Source organism: Protopterus annectens, chromosome 16.part0, assembly GCF_019279795.1.
Source record: "Protopterus annectens isolate FY-2018-M chromosome 16.part0, PAN1.0, whole genome shotgun sequence".
Lineage (NCBI taxonomy): Eukaryota > Metazoa > Chordata > Ceratodontiformes > Protopteridae > Protopterus > Protopterus annectens.
In genome coordinates, this window is record NC_056750.1 from 675,229,331 (window position 1) to 675,243,502 (window position 14,172).

General features: G+C 41.3%; 1 protein-coding gene across 1 annotated transcript in view; it reads left to right on the plus strand.

The window, feature by feature from the left end:
• Positions 1-14,172, plus strand: part of EHMT1 (euchromatic histone lysine methyltransferase 1) — a 1,716,251-nt gene that overhangs the window by 1,640,378 nt on the left and 61,701 nt on the right. The window lies entirely within an intron of this gene.

Below are 14,172 nucleotides of genomic sequence, written 5' to 3' on the forward strand. Positions count from 1 at the left end.
GTTATATACTTCTGCTACCCTGTCTGTAAGGGCTTTAAATTGCCAGTTTCATATGTTTAAATATCAGCAATTTCTTTTGTCTGTTTTAAAACAAAAGCTTGCTTCCCTTCCTGCTTGTGCAGAGGATAAGGAACTTCAGGATGTTTTGCATGCTACTGAACAGGTTAACAAGCATAGCTTACATTGTGGTTTTGATGCTTTGGATGCTTCTTGCAGGGCTGCTGCCTCTGGTACTGTGATTAGGAGACATGCCTGGCTTCGTGAACAAAGTTTACCTGAACAGGTTAAGGCTAAGTTATTAGATGCCCCTGTTCAACAAGATGTTCTTTTTGGTTCTAAGGCTGAGGAAGTTATTAAAAAGATGGAAGAAAAGGCAAAGTCCATGCAGACTGTAAAAGATTTCTTGCAAGTTCAGCCTCCTAGATTTTCCAGGAATTGGCCCTCTAAAAATTGGTCCTTTCCCACATCTGACAGGCCTCAAAGGGGAAGATATAGGCGCTCCAGAGGTCGTGGTCAAGGCCAGACCTCTTACAGATCTAGACAATGGACTGCTTCTTCACCTAGAAGGGGAGAAGACAGATCCCAATCTCAAAGAAAGCAAACTCAATGACTCTCTCGGTTGGGCTTCAGGACCCCTCCACCTGGACGCCCCTCTCGGAGGAAAACTGTCTCTTTTTTACAGAAATTGGACTCATATTACCCAGGACAGATGGGTATTGGACGTGATTTTAAAAGGTTACAAATTCCACTTTCACACTTTGCCAAGGACTCACGGTTGGCCAGATCTGCCAAAACTTCAATGGTCAGAGGCCTTAACTCAAGTGGATGCTCTTCTGGCCATGAGAGCCATAGAGCCTGTTCCACTCTCGGAAATGGGAAAAGGGTTTTATTCAAGACTGTTTCTGGTTCCCAGAAAACAAAACTCATGGAGACCTATTCTGGACCTTTCTGTTAAACACCTTTTTGGAAATTTCAAAGTTCAAGATGCTTACTCTGCAACAGCTAATTCCAATGCTCTTTCAGGACGCCTGGATGGTGACATTGGACCTAAAGGAAGCCTATCTGCATATCCCTATCAGACAAGAACGCAGGAAATTCCTCAGGTTCAAGGCAGGTTCGAGGCACTTTCAATTCTCTGTTCTGCCCTTTGGTTTATCTACTGCGCCCAGAGTCTTCACCAAGTGCCTGGCGCCAGTAGTGGCTTACTGCAGACTTCAGGGGATCCAGATTTACCCTTATTTGGACGACTGCCTTATTCAGGCAGACAGCAAAGATCTTCTGCTTCAACATCTGGACTTTGTTCAACGTCTTCTCCTCCTACTGGGATTCTCAGTGAACATAAAAAAGTCACATTTGATCCCTTCTCAACAAATGGTATTCTTGGGAGCCCTCTTAAATACAACCTTACAAAGGGCCTACCTCACTCCAGAAAAACAAATTCAGCTGGCTTCTACTTTCAACACCTTGGCAACTCTATCTCAGCTCACTGCAAGGAAATTCCTGCAGGCTCTGGGCTACATGGCTTCCTGCATTCTGTTGATTCCAAACGCAAGGCTTCACATGAGAAAGCTTCAATGGTATCTGAAAAGTGTATGGTCACAGCATTACCACGATCTGGATATTCTGATTCCTCTGATCCCCTGCCTCCAGAAGGAGTTCCTCTGGTGGTCCAGGGCATGCACTTTAAACGAAGGAAAACCTTTTTGTCTCCCTCAACCTACTCAAATCCTAACCACGGACGCCTCGGATTATGCTTGGGGAGCACACTTTCTAGACAATTGCCAGCAGGGAACCTGGACAAAGGACCATCTTCACTGGCACATCAATCTGAAGGAAATGTTGGCAGTTCAAAATGCCCTTCTAGCTTTCAAAAACCTTTTACAACCAGGGCCTCTGCTAATTCGCACAGACAACACCACGGTCATGTGGTACATCAACAAGCAGGGGGGTTCTCATTCATACCCCCTTTGCAGACTAGCTATGGGTTTATGGGGACACAGCTCTAAATTGGAATCTGCATCTCCAGGCTCAATTCATTCCAGGGAAACAGAATCTCTTAGCAGACAGCCTGAGCAGAAACATTTCAGATCCTCACGAATGGATGCTAGACACCAACTTGTTCAACAGGATTACTGCAGTTTGGGGATGTCCCCAGATAGATCTGTTTGCATCCCATCTCAATGATCAGCTGCCTCGCTTTTGCACCAGGTCCTTCCACAAAACAGCTTGGAGAGTGGATGCCCTGTCCTTCAGCTGGAGAAGCCTTTCAGCATATGCCTTCCCTCCTCTTCCTCTACTGCCTCGGGTATTACTGAAGATAAAACAGGACAAACCCAAGTTCCTCATCTTGATTGCTCCAAATTGGCCTCGACAGTTTTGGTATCCAACCTTAAAGCTCCTGTTCTCGGGGCCTCCTTGGATTCTCCCTCTGAACCCTTCGCTTCTGTCCCAGCATCAGGGTCAGTTACTACATTCCAATCTCAAGACCCTTTGCCTGGCAGCTTGGCTCTTCAAAGGAATTTGATTTCCTCTAGTCTTCCCAAACAAGTTTTGGATGTTCTTTTGGAAGCTAGACGGCCTAGCACTAGGAAATCCTATGCCTCTAAATGGAAGAGGTTTTCTGTTTGGATGCAGGACCGAGGCTCTGTTCCTCAGGTTCCTGATCTCTCTTCTATTTTGCTTTACCTTTCGGAACTTTTATCTAAAGGACTTTCCTTTTCTTCCATTAAGATTCATGCTTCTGCTATCTCTCGCATTTCAGTTCTGATCCTCCTGTTTTTTCACATCCTTTGGTGAAGCAGTTCTTGAGAGGGGCTAAAAATTTGCGGCCTCCAAGGACCCCTCCTGTCCCTGCCTGGGATCTTAATTATGTTTTAGAAAAACTTACTTTGCCTCCTTTTGAGCCTGCTGCATCTTCAGATATTAAGTTTCTATCCTGGAAGACTGTTCTTTGTTAGCATTGACCTCTGCCAGAAGGGTCTCAGAGTTGCAAGCTCTCATGGCTGTGGAACCATACCTTATTTTCCATCAGGACAGAGTATCCTTGAGGACCAATCCTACTTTCATGCCTAAGGTGATTTGAAAGTGGCTTTAAATCAGACAATTCACCTTCCTACTTTCTTTCCAAATCCTCAAAATAAAGGGAAAGGATTTTGCATTCATTGGATGTGCACAGACAGTTACGATTTTACCTGGACAAGACTAAAGATTTCAGAAAGTCTAACCAATTGTTTGTTTCCTTTGCCTCCAGTTCTCTTGGAAAACCTATTTCTAAACAAACTATTTCCAAATGGATTGCTTATGGAATCAGATTTTGTTACACTCATCATGGGAAACAGTTTCCAGGGACCATTAGAAGTCATTCTACTAGAGCAGCTGCCACTTCTACAGCTTTCCTCAGAGGAGTCCCTACCAAGGATATCTTGGAAGCTGCCACTTGGAGTTCTGTGCATACTTTTCCAAGCACTACAATCTCCCCTTGTTTTCTAAGTCTAGGGCAGGCTTTGCCTCTGCTGTCTTGCAGGGTATTCTTGCCTCCCCTTCTTCTATCTAAAGCCTCCTCCCCCTCTACACTGCTTTGGGATTCCACCCTACAGTTATGACTGCAACAGTGAAACACGAAGAACATAGTACAGTTGTGTACACCTACCATAAATGTAGATGTTCGAGTGTCTTCACTGTTGCAGTCGGGGTTTCCCTCCCTCCTATCCCCTCTGTTTTTCTATCTTTTCCTTTTTTGTGGTGTATTTGTGTTTCCTTGTTGGATTCATTTTTGATTTGTTGGGGACTTCTGACATCTAGGGCAAGAAAGGCTGGAGAAGATGGCGTCGGCTGGGGGCTATGTACCAAAGCGTACTGACGTCAGGATACTAGCTTATACAGCCGACGCCGGACCCAGACTTTGGGATTCTGGCCGACCTCGGGCTGCCTGCCGGCAGGAGCACCCAACAGTTATGACTGCAACAGTGAAGACACTCGAACATCTACATTTATGGTAGGTGTACACAACTGTACTTTTTAAATTTCACATGCTATTACATTCATAACTAATGCAGAGAGTATATAATTCATTGGACATCCCTGTCTTACACCACTCTTCGTGTGCACCTCTTAGCCTAATCAACTATGTAAAACTGTTTTTAGAAACCAAAAACTCCAAGCAACTACCACAGTTAAAAGCATACGTAGTTTATTAAAAATACACCAGGATAAGCGCTTTCACACAAAGTACTACTTCAGATCCATATAGCAGACAAACATTACACCCAAGTTTAAATATCTTAACAATAATGAAGCAACCAATGAGAGAGAATCAATAAAACAATTAAGTCACTGATGTGATCTACGTTTCTTATGAACAGGTTTTAAAGGCATGGTAACATTGTTTCCTGGTAATTTGTCTGCTTGCATTCTTGCTATCCACTGCATTTCAGCTAGCGTTACTCTATTATCACCCCCCTTATTATCTAATATCAATTGCAGTACTGTGAATTCGAACATGTCACCTTCTTTGTTGGATATGTGCTTAGCTAAAGCATTAAAAAGATTAATTTTCCTGATGTCACCCAAATGTTGCATAATATGTTCTTTAAGCATTCTAGTTGTCTTACCAATATAGAAAGAGGCACATGATCTAAAGCTGGCTAGATAAACTAAATTCTTAAATGCACAATAAGTATACAAGCTGCAAGTAAATGATTAGTAGAGGAATGCATGAAAGGTATCTCTCCTTGAAACAAATGAGCAGGCCTTGCAATTTCTGCAAGGGAATGTACCATGCCTATTAGATGTCACACTCATACTGCTGTTAGTGGTATAGCAGAGCTGCCTTTTCAAAGAAAGGTTGTTTTTAAATGTATAACTGGGTCTATCACCTACTATGGCTCTTATCTGATCATTAGAGGCCATAATAGGCCAATATTTATTTATAATATCACATACTTTATAGATGTTACTACTATAGGTAAGGGGTAGTCTTAAAACATTTCTATTCGATCCCCCAGGGGTACCCTTGTATCAGAATCTTGAGCTGTCGTGTGAAAAAATGGCTTCCCTGTTGTATCACACAGCAGGATATAATCAAAATGACCTAAGTAGAATTATGTTACAGGTCAAAGGCCGCCTGCGTGATGCACCAGGGAAGCCATTTTTTCACAGGAAAGTGAACAGCAGTGTTAAGGTGACTTATAATAGACATGGTACATGTGTATGTCATATTTGTTGTTGTTTTTCTCGTCTGTGATGTCTTCTATTTATACTATTTCTAAAGTCTCTTCTTTTTTGTACTTTTTCTTTTTCCTTACTGTTTTCATTTTTACAGTCCATCCGTAAATGTCCAATTTTCTTAGTTATAACATTTCAGTTCACTTTTTTTTTTCATTATGTCTCATTTTCCCATAAATGTAGCATTTACTTTTATCACACTTATTTGTCAAATGTCCTTTTCCACAAAAAAGTTTTGGGTTTCCCCTAGTATCTTATGACCCCCCTATTCCTCTCCTCATTTATTATGCTTGTTAGACGTAGATTTTTTAACACTATATTACAATCCCATCCACCAGTCCGTAAGCCCCTTTTATCATAGAAATTTGCAGTGTTCAGTACAACTTTACATAAAGTTTTCAAATGTCCTTTCAAAGTCTCACTTTTCACCTCTGTTTGAAATTGTAGTTGAATTTTTTTTTTTTTTTTTGTTTCACTGTTAAATGCTTTAATCACGTGAAGATTACATGGGTTACAGTCTTTCTTTCATATTCTCCAAGAGAATTTTCCATTGAAAAAACGGTCTCAAGTATAATGTCACAAAATGTCTTCGTTAATAAGAGTAAGTGCTCTTACCTGATGTGATTTACACACAGAGGAGCTATTAAATTGTCTCACACTTTGTACCTATTTCTTTCTTTACTTTGAATCCTTACCACAAACTTTAATTTTTCATTTTCTTCTGTGTTTTTCTTTTCTGCTACTCTCCCCTTTTGCCCTTCCGTCTTTTACTTTCTCTGCTTATGTCTGCCCCCCCCCCCCACCATATGCATTTCACCACTGTTTTTAAGATTGCCTCTGCATCCTCCTTTTGTATTTTCTCCATAGTGCCCCCCCGGAAAATGTCTCCTTCATTTTCTGGCATACTCTGCATCACCATTTCTTTAAGTAAATCATCCTGTAACCTTCACAACTGGAGGGTTGTAATTGTACATCCATCACTTGCCAGCTCATTTCCATCAAGCAATTCTTTGAAACATCATAGAATCCTGCCCAAATTATCCAGTCTCAATAATGGCTTTCTCCTTCATTTTTCTCACCACTCTGTTATCTCCTCCTCTCTCCATCTGCCTCTGCATCTGGAATGGAAAGAAGTGCTCATTTAAAATAGGTCCTGCTCGCAACAACGAGTAGGGAAAGTTCCCCAGTGCCCTTGCCAAATTTCCCGGGTCTCCATTGAAAAGACTTAATTAGCCTAGTGAGATTAACCCAGTCAACAAAGGATAAGTAAGTTAGTTAATAAATAAGTAAGTAAAAATCAAATATTATCAGAGGAAAACAAAATCTCTTGAAAACAACATGCCATCACCATCCCATGGACACCTTGAATGTGGAGAACAAGGATAGAGAGAAAATATTGAGCCACACTGTCTGTTAGTTGTAGCTCCTTTTCAGATTCTGATAGTGTGATATCAGAGACTGTCTGTAGTGGGTATTTGATGGAGGTGTTCCTGTCTTCTGTTCTAGTTTGTTATGTTTTCTGAAGTGCCTAAAGTGTGGCATGTGCATGTTATATGCCGGTATATACTAGGATGGTCATGCACCATGCTGGGAGAGCAGGCCTCGCCCTTGACACCCCCACCCCCATTCTTTTATGACACACACACATTTAGGGTCATGTTTGTAATGTTCATCTTGGAGAAATTCCCTCGTTTGATTTGTAAAGCTACCAAGTTTCTAGCCTTTGGAATGTTAGTGTGCCCTTGAAATAATGAGCTAAGATTTGCTACATGCATTGTTTATATTTTCTGAGAGAGGAACACAGCATGCAGCGTTAGCTAAATACCAGTGCTATGGCCCACCTGTTTTGAGATATAAAACATGGAATGGAGAAGGAAGAAGAATCTCATGGCCTATCTTCTTGTTGGATAAAAGCAATTGAAAGTACCAGGCAGGAGATTATCACTGCAGTGGTCTCACAGACACCCCAAACTTGTGTTGGAGCACCATCAAAAGGTTAAATAAATGGATGTCAGGCTTCAGTCATACATTCTGTGGAACTAAGGCAGTTGTAGAAATTGCTGTCTGGTCTCATATATCCAGAGGTATAAGCATTGTCCATCCACTGGTCGATCAGCTAGGGCATGCTATAATTGGCATGTTAACTAGCTTTCACTACATCATTGCACTTGGAATCAAGAGCTTCACACCAGGACATTCCTGTGCCTAGCAAAGCTTGGCCCCAGAATGAGGACAGCACACTTGTATCATCCCTTTCTAGGGCCTCTGGTTCTTGTAGGTTTCAGACACGTGAAACCTGCTGGGACCTGTCAACACATACCTAGGAATGCATGCTGATGGAACATAGCCGTAAGGGAGTTCTGGGCCAGGTTCAAGTCTCTGTGCCAGTGTACACCATGCACCCTGTCCCCTAGATGTCTGGGCTCAAGCATATTTTTATAGCGTTCAGATTATTTTATATATTTTTAATTAAGATACTTCACAAATAAACTTTTCAGTATGACAAAAAAAAAATCACAACAGTCCTTTACCTTAATATTATACAGGCAGAACATTCCTGTAAGATAAATTAATCCAATATTTCAGTATACCGTATGTCAAAGAGCAGAGATTAGATCACATAATTTTATCAAAAATAGTGAGAACAGCTTTTTCCAGGAGTTAGTAGTATGTATTTCAAGCTTTAAAATAAGTGACGTTGTTCTTAACATTCTATGTATTACATTTTCTAGTGATGTTGTTGCAGCATTACTTGGGGGTTTGCATTCCCTTGCTAGAAGCATTTTTTATTACTGAAGTTAATACAAATAAAGTGCATTTACCATCATCAGACCATCCTAAACATAGGATAGTTACTCCCCACTCTAACAACTCCCTGGATCAATTTGCCTTGCATCTAAAAGTCGTAAGTATTTTAGTAAGCGGAGTCCCTCTTTTCTGAGATCTCTGGTCCCCACATCATAGTCTTCACATACCTCGCAATCTCCAGTAAGAATGTCACTACTTTTATGGAGCTTCCTGTAATTAATGTACTAAAAATGTATAGTACTGGTCTCGCGTACATGGTCATCTTTAATCAGGGTACGGTTGCGCCCGAACTCATAGGTTCAGGTGTAGAATCACCTCTTCCATTTCCTATAGGGCTTGTAGTTTGGCTATGGCTTTTACTGATTTCTCTTTCACAATGTCTGTACTTGTGACATCCCCTGTTTTTACTCATATTTGTCCATTTCTTCCAGAAATTTTTATTTGTGGTTCCAGTCTTCCCTACAGTTATATTTTTGTTTAATTGGATTAATTGTTTGGGTATAAACCATTGAGAGCAACACTGATCAAAGATTCTTGCAAGTCTGGAAAAGACTTGTATTTTATCCGTTCTCTTTTGATGGGATGTGAGGTGTGAAGAAGCTGGTTCCATGATGCAACTCCCTTTTCTATTTATACGTTCTTGTTTCTGGATCCTATTAGCTGTAATAATGTCTCTTCTTCCCGAATATTACTAATTCCTCTGCCCCAGTTGAAGTTCTGTAGAGGTTTCATCTCCCTTCTCCAAATAGATACCCCTGAAACACTATGGAAAAATGTATCCGAGATATTTTTGTATACAGGACTATTTCCCTGAAGATGCATTACACAGTCTGAATAGTTGTGCTCTTAAAATGAAGTGCATAACTGGGTGTATGTGGAAGTCCCTAACTTCCTAAACCTCTTCATGCAAGCATATTTTGTTTAGGGATTCTGAATGTGTTTTTCAGTGATGTAACTCTATGGTTCTCTGCAAATACCAAAGTCCATTATGAGCTGGGGATATTGGAATAAGTCTAAAAAGATGTGTAGTAAAGGGCATTATTAGAAGTCATATTAATCTGGCCTGTTAGCATGTTCACCCTATGTCCCCTCACTTCAGCAATTCTTTGATTCTTATAGTAGTTGAAATAATGTTTAATAGTTTCTTCTAGTGCATTTCCTACAAATAAACATAGGTAAATTGGGAAAGTCGGCCTTACGTTTCCTCTTCCCACCCATACCTGTTTAAAGTTTCTATGGCTAATACATACCCCAGAGACACTACAGAGCTTATTAAAGACATTAAGTACTATTGGTAATAATTTCAGTGTTTTGTGCTAGAAGCCTTCAGTAAGTAAACAACCTAGTAGGGTTTTCACCTTTGTGGCCAGTTCTTTAATAACTAATAAAAACAGACTTTGGGAAAGGGGGGACAGCCTTACCTGGTGTCCCTTTCTGTACCATCTCTTTATGAACTATGTCCATCAAGTATAACTCGAAGGGTAGGCTTGTCATATAGCAGCTTAAGTTGTCCAATTAATCTTTCTCCCAATCCTGTGTGGGGTGGTGTTTCAAGTAGACCCAGCTGACTGTGTCAAAAGCTGTATATCAAGTAGCACCAGCCCTGCTTTCTCTGATTTAAATTGTTTCTAGATAAAAAAAATAGTAACTTCTCCCACCCTAGCCACCTCTTGGTATGGTATAAAAATAGTCTAATTTGCTATCTTGTCGTCTTTCTCTTCTAGAGAAGGTAGTTTCTAGTTGACTCCAGTTAAACTATCTGTATCAGTCAGTCCCTGACTGCCGTTTTATTGTCTCCATCTCTTTTCAAATTTTGTATAGCAAAGGTGAGAAATCTTGCATAATTTTATATGGCCATTCCTCTTCTGTGCTCCTCTGTCTTGCACTATAGCTTATGAGCCTTTCACTAGCTGAAATGATTCCAGGGCTGTAAACTCCTTTCTAGGAAGTGAGGCCTTGGTAGTGCGTCTGCCTGCCCTGCAAATACATGCGATGATGAGCTTTAGAGATTTGGGAAGCACCATACATTTAAAAATGATTCTCCAGTCTGAGTTCTTCATTAGGAGTGCTTTCAGTGATTCCACTTATGCAGTTATTTTGTCTTCTCAACCTGTTTTGAAGGTCGGCGCCCTTTTCCTAGAATAGTTGGCATAATTTCAGTGGTATGTTGTTGCAAGGCCATAATGTCTATAGTATGCCCTTGAAACTCCACATTTAGACTACTATATGTATTTGTTGATCCACCAGGCCAAATTTATCATGGGTTTTCTTCAGAGTTGTAAAAGGCCTCGTGTTGTAGAATGAGGGGTAGCTATTCAAATATGATCAGCTTCTTGTCAGCTACGGCCTCTTTAAAACATGCAATTAAAGTGCCCTCTATTTCCAGCATTCCTTCTGGCAACAGGGATTTATAACTTTAATCTTTTCTCCACAAATGTGTTGTCTTAATTTTGTTGGAGAGACGATCGGAGTTCACTGCCGTCTCGAAGTTGGGCTAGCCACAGCTCTCTCTCAGCTTTGCTACAAGTTGTTAGGGAAACCCGGAGGCTCTTATTTTTATTTATTTTGTTTTACATTTGTTTACTGGGAAAGTCCAACTGGGCCAAAAGCCCATTTTCAGCTGAGCCTCGGGGAGAAAAGCTCCACTACAGGAATTTAACATTTACAATAGTAGTTGCAAAGTAACATAATGTGAGACTTGTGGATAAGGATAATGTGTCCCCCTCTTTCCAAAGTTTTCCCACTTATAAACCTTAATGTGGAGACTCCTCAAGGTTTATAATGTCCTCCATGGATTGGCTTCAAGGTCATACTCATAGGATCATAGGAGGTTACTAGGCTATTGGCCCTGAGGCCATTATAAGCCTAGCTAAGAGTTTATCCCATGTTTAGACAGGTCAGCACCCAAAGTTCCTGCCCAGCAGAGAGAGGTGGAATCCCAGGGGTGTATTTTCTGTTTCCCATCCAGTTATCCAGGTTGTGCTTAAAAAGGGATAATGAGGTACTCTGCTTGACGTGGAGAGGGAGTCTATTCCGCAGATGGGGGAGTCTCTGGGACACATCTGTCCCACAGACAAGTCCTATTGATATCACAGACGCTATAGGTCCTTTTATGAAGGATCCCATATTTACAGTCTAGAAGCAGCTTTGTTCATAATTTTGGCTGACAGGAAGGTAGATATCCTTCATAAGACCCTGGCTGAGTAAAGATCCTTGCCAGACATCATAGAATAGACTTCTGTGTGATTTTCAGTTCAGTATGTAACCTAGAGGTCACAGTACTTTGTCACCTTGTTTTCCGACAGAATGTAAAGCTATAAAAAAGGTGGACAAGTAAATGCTGTCCTGTATCATGTTGGACTTGGATCTTGTAGCTGTTTGTCTCATGTTTCCCATATTCCAGTTTTGTCTGGATTATATGGTGGTGGAAGAGCTTTCTTTCTTCAAGGAAAAGGTGCTGGACTCTGTGACCTCCACAGCTGGGTTACCATATGGTCCATCGTTGTTTAGACTGTGCTGATGCTATGGCTAGGGAGGTAGGTTCATAGGTTGGTACTGTGCTATCTGCCCGAAGGCATATATTAGCCCAGCCATGTTGTGCGGTATTCACCGCCCCTTTAGTAGTTCCCTAGACCCTTGTACTAGCAGCTGGTACCCTTGGCCCCCATCTAGTAGTGCTGTTGCTGTGATCCCCGGTGTGAACTTTCTGTTACCCATCCACTCATCAAGGTTCCTCTTGAAGAGTGATAGTGAGCGGCTCTGTCTTATGTAGAGCGGGACCCTGTTCCATAGTAAGGGAAGTCTCTGCGAAGGGAATCTATCCCTCCAGCATGTTCTATTCATTGTTTTGTTGAGGTTTATATCTCTAGAGCATGTAGCTCGAGTAGATTTGGTTCTGCTAAGATGGAGCATGTTCAACAATTCTGGGTTGGACATGGCTCTGTACGTTAGACAGAGATCGCCTCGCAGTCTTACCTTTTTCAATCGTGCTGCATAGGGCAGTTGTTTGAGGCCAGTAATTCTCTTGGTTAGGTACCTTTGTGGTCTCTCCAGCTGCTGGAGATGTCTAGCCAGGTACATTCCAATTGGTGCATTGTACTCAATAGTGGGTCTGATGAGGGAAGAGTAGAGGGGCACCATTACATCCTTAGATCTTGATGCGAACCCTTTTGTGATCAGATGGGTCACATAGAAGTATTTTGGCAACATGGTTATCAAAGGAAATCTGACTATCTACTTGAGTCCCTAGATCCCTTATTTCCCCTTCAGATTTCAGGGGATTACCTCCTATGTTGTAGTTTGCGGGTACTCTGTTTTTTCCAAAGGGTATTAATATGCCAGCCTTCTAAGGACTTCTAAATAACTTCCTAAAGGGAACCTTTATGTAGTAGAAGTGAGTGATGCTGCTAGGAACCTTCCATCTAGCAGAAGTCCTTAGTGTGGGCAGAGTGGTATACTGCATTGCCACAGTCTGCAAGTGGCTGTGTCCTGTCTCATCTTCAATGTTCTGAGCTTCTAATTATTCCATTACTTCTGTGTATTTGTCACCTATTTCTAGTAGTCCAGTCATGACATTGTTGAGATGAGGACTGTGGCTCACCATCAGTAAGTAGTGAAACAGCTCAGTAGTGATTCTGCATGCTTGCCTGCCTTTGAAGAACTCCTCTCTGTGGTATATGAACTTTATGTTTAAACAGTTTACAGTTTTCATGTTCAGACTTGCTAGTTCATTCATGTTGAAGCTCATTTTTTGGATTTTTTTCAGTTGGCCACCACTTTTGTTTAATGTGCTTGAAGCTGCAGACCCTTATGTGAACAGTGACTTGCTTCTTTTCACGAGGTTCAAATATCCCTTTAGACCAGTTTCCATTTACTTTTGAAGGTGGTGTCAACATGGTCAATAAATCACTCCATATACCTGTGTTCTTTGTCAGGGTAGTAAGCAGAGGAGAAAAGACCCTTTAAACCGTGGCTGCATACCATCAGTTAGGCTTTACCTAAAGTGGGAGGAGGAGTTTAGGAAGATGGAATAAAGAATAACTTGATGTTCATCATTTCCTCTGCAGTAGTAATAGTATTTAGACTGTATAGGTTGTGTGTTGCCCATGATTTAACCAGCCAGCTTCCAAAAGCTCTGGCTGCCTCCCACAGTGTCACTGTGACCACTAATCGGGCAGCCCTGTGGAGGGAAACCAGCAGTCCAAGTGACGAGTCTTCATTACTTTATTTGTGTTTCATGAAGTAGCTTCTCAGAGGCTTCACAGGAGCAGCAGTCAGCGTTTAGCTTCTGTGCTGGCAGATAAATCACCAGTCGAGAGCCCTTCCACACAGAATGTTGCCCTTTTAAAAATGCTTTTTATTTTACTTGGGATTTTTAATGGTATATTGCCTTTCAGTTAAACTCCTTTAACATAGCGAGACACTTTCTAAAAAGCAACGGAGATCTTGCTTTCTTGGTTGCTGTAATAAAAAAAAAAAAAAAAAAAAGACTTTCACTAATGGAAAAAGTTTGGGCGACTGGACCTTTTTCCATTAGTATAAGTCTGATTTACAACATGCACGCTGACCAATCAGCGTGCACGTTTTGGAATATTAATGGGGGGGGTCGTTGTATAGTTATGGATTTAATTGCTTCCCATTAGGGGGGCACCTGACATCTGGGGCAAGAAAAACTGATGTAATGAAGTCGGCTAATAACCCAAATGTGATGACTGCAACAGTGAATACACTCTAACATCTACATTTATGGTAAGTGTACACAACTGCACTTTTCCTGCTGCTGTGGAGTGGCTGCCTTCCATTCTTGCTTGGTCATCATGGTCCTTTGGATTTGCCCCATTTCACTCCCTGGCATATTTCCTGTTCTTGTGATTATAGAGTCTATACATTTTGGTTAGGTGATCCCCACTACTCATTCCTCTTGCTGGTCCTGGGTGTTTATCAGCTCCTTCCCTCCCTTGAGGTTTTATTGCTTGAGATTCAACCAATTTTTAGCACCCCATCAGAGAGGCTTCTTGATAATTACATGTTATTATGGTGTTCTTCGATATACAATTCAGACTGTCCTTTATGGGTCAGTAATACGTACTTAGGTCTGCAGTCCTTTTACCCACCTTTGTCTGTAGAATTTTTGAAGTCAAG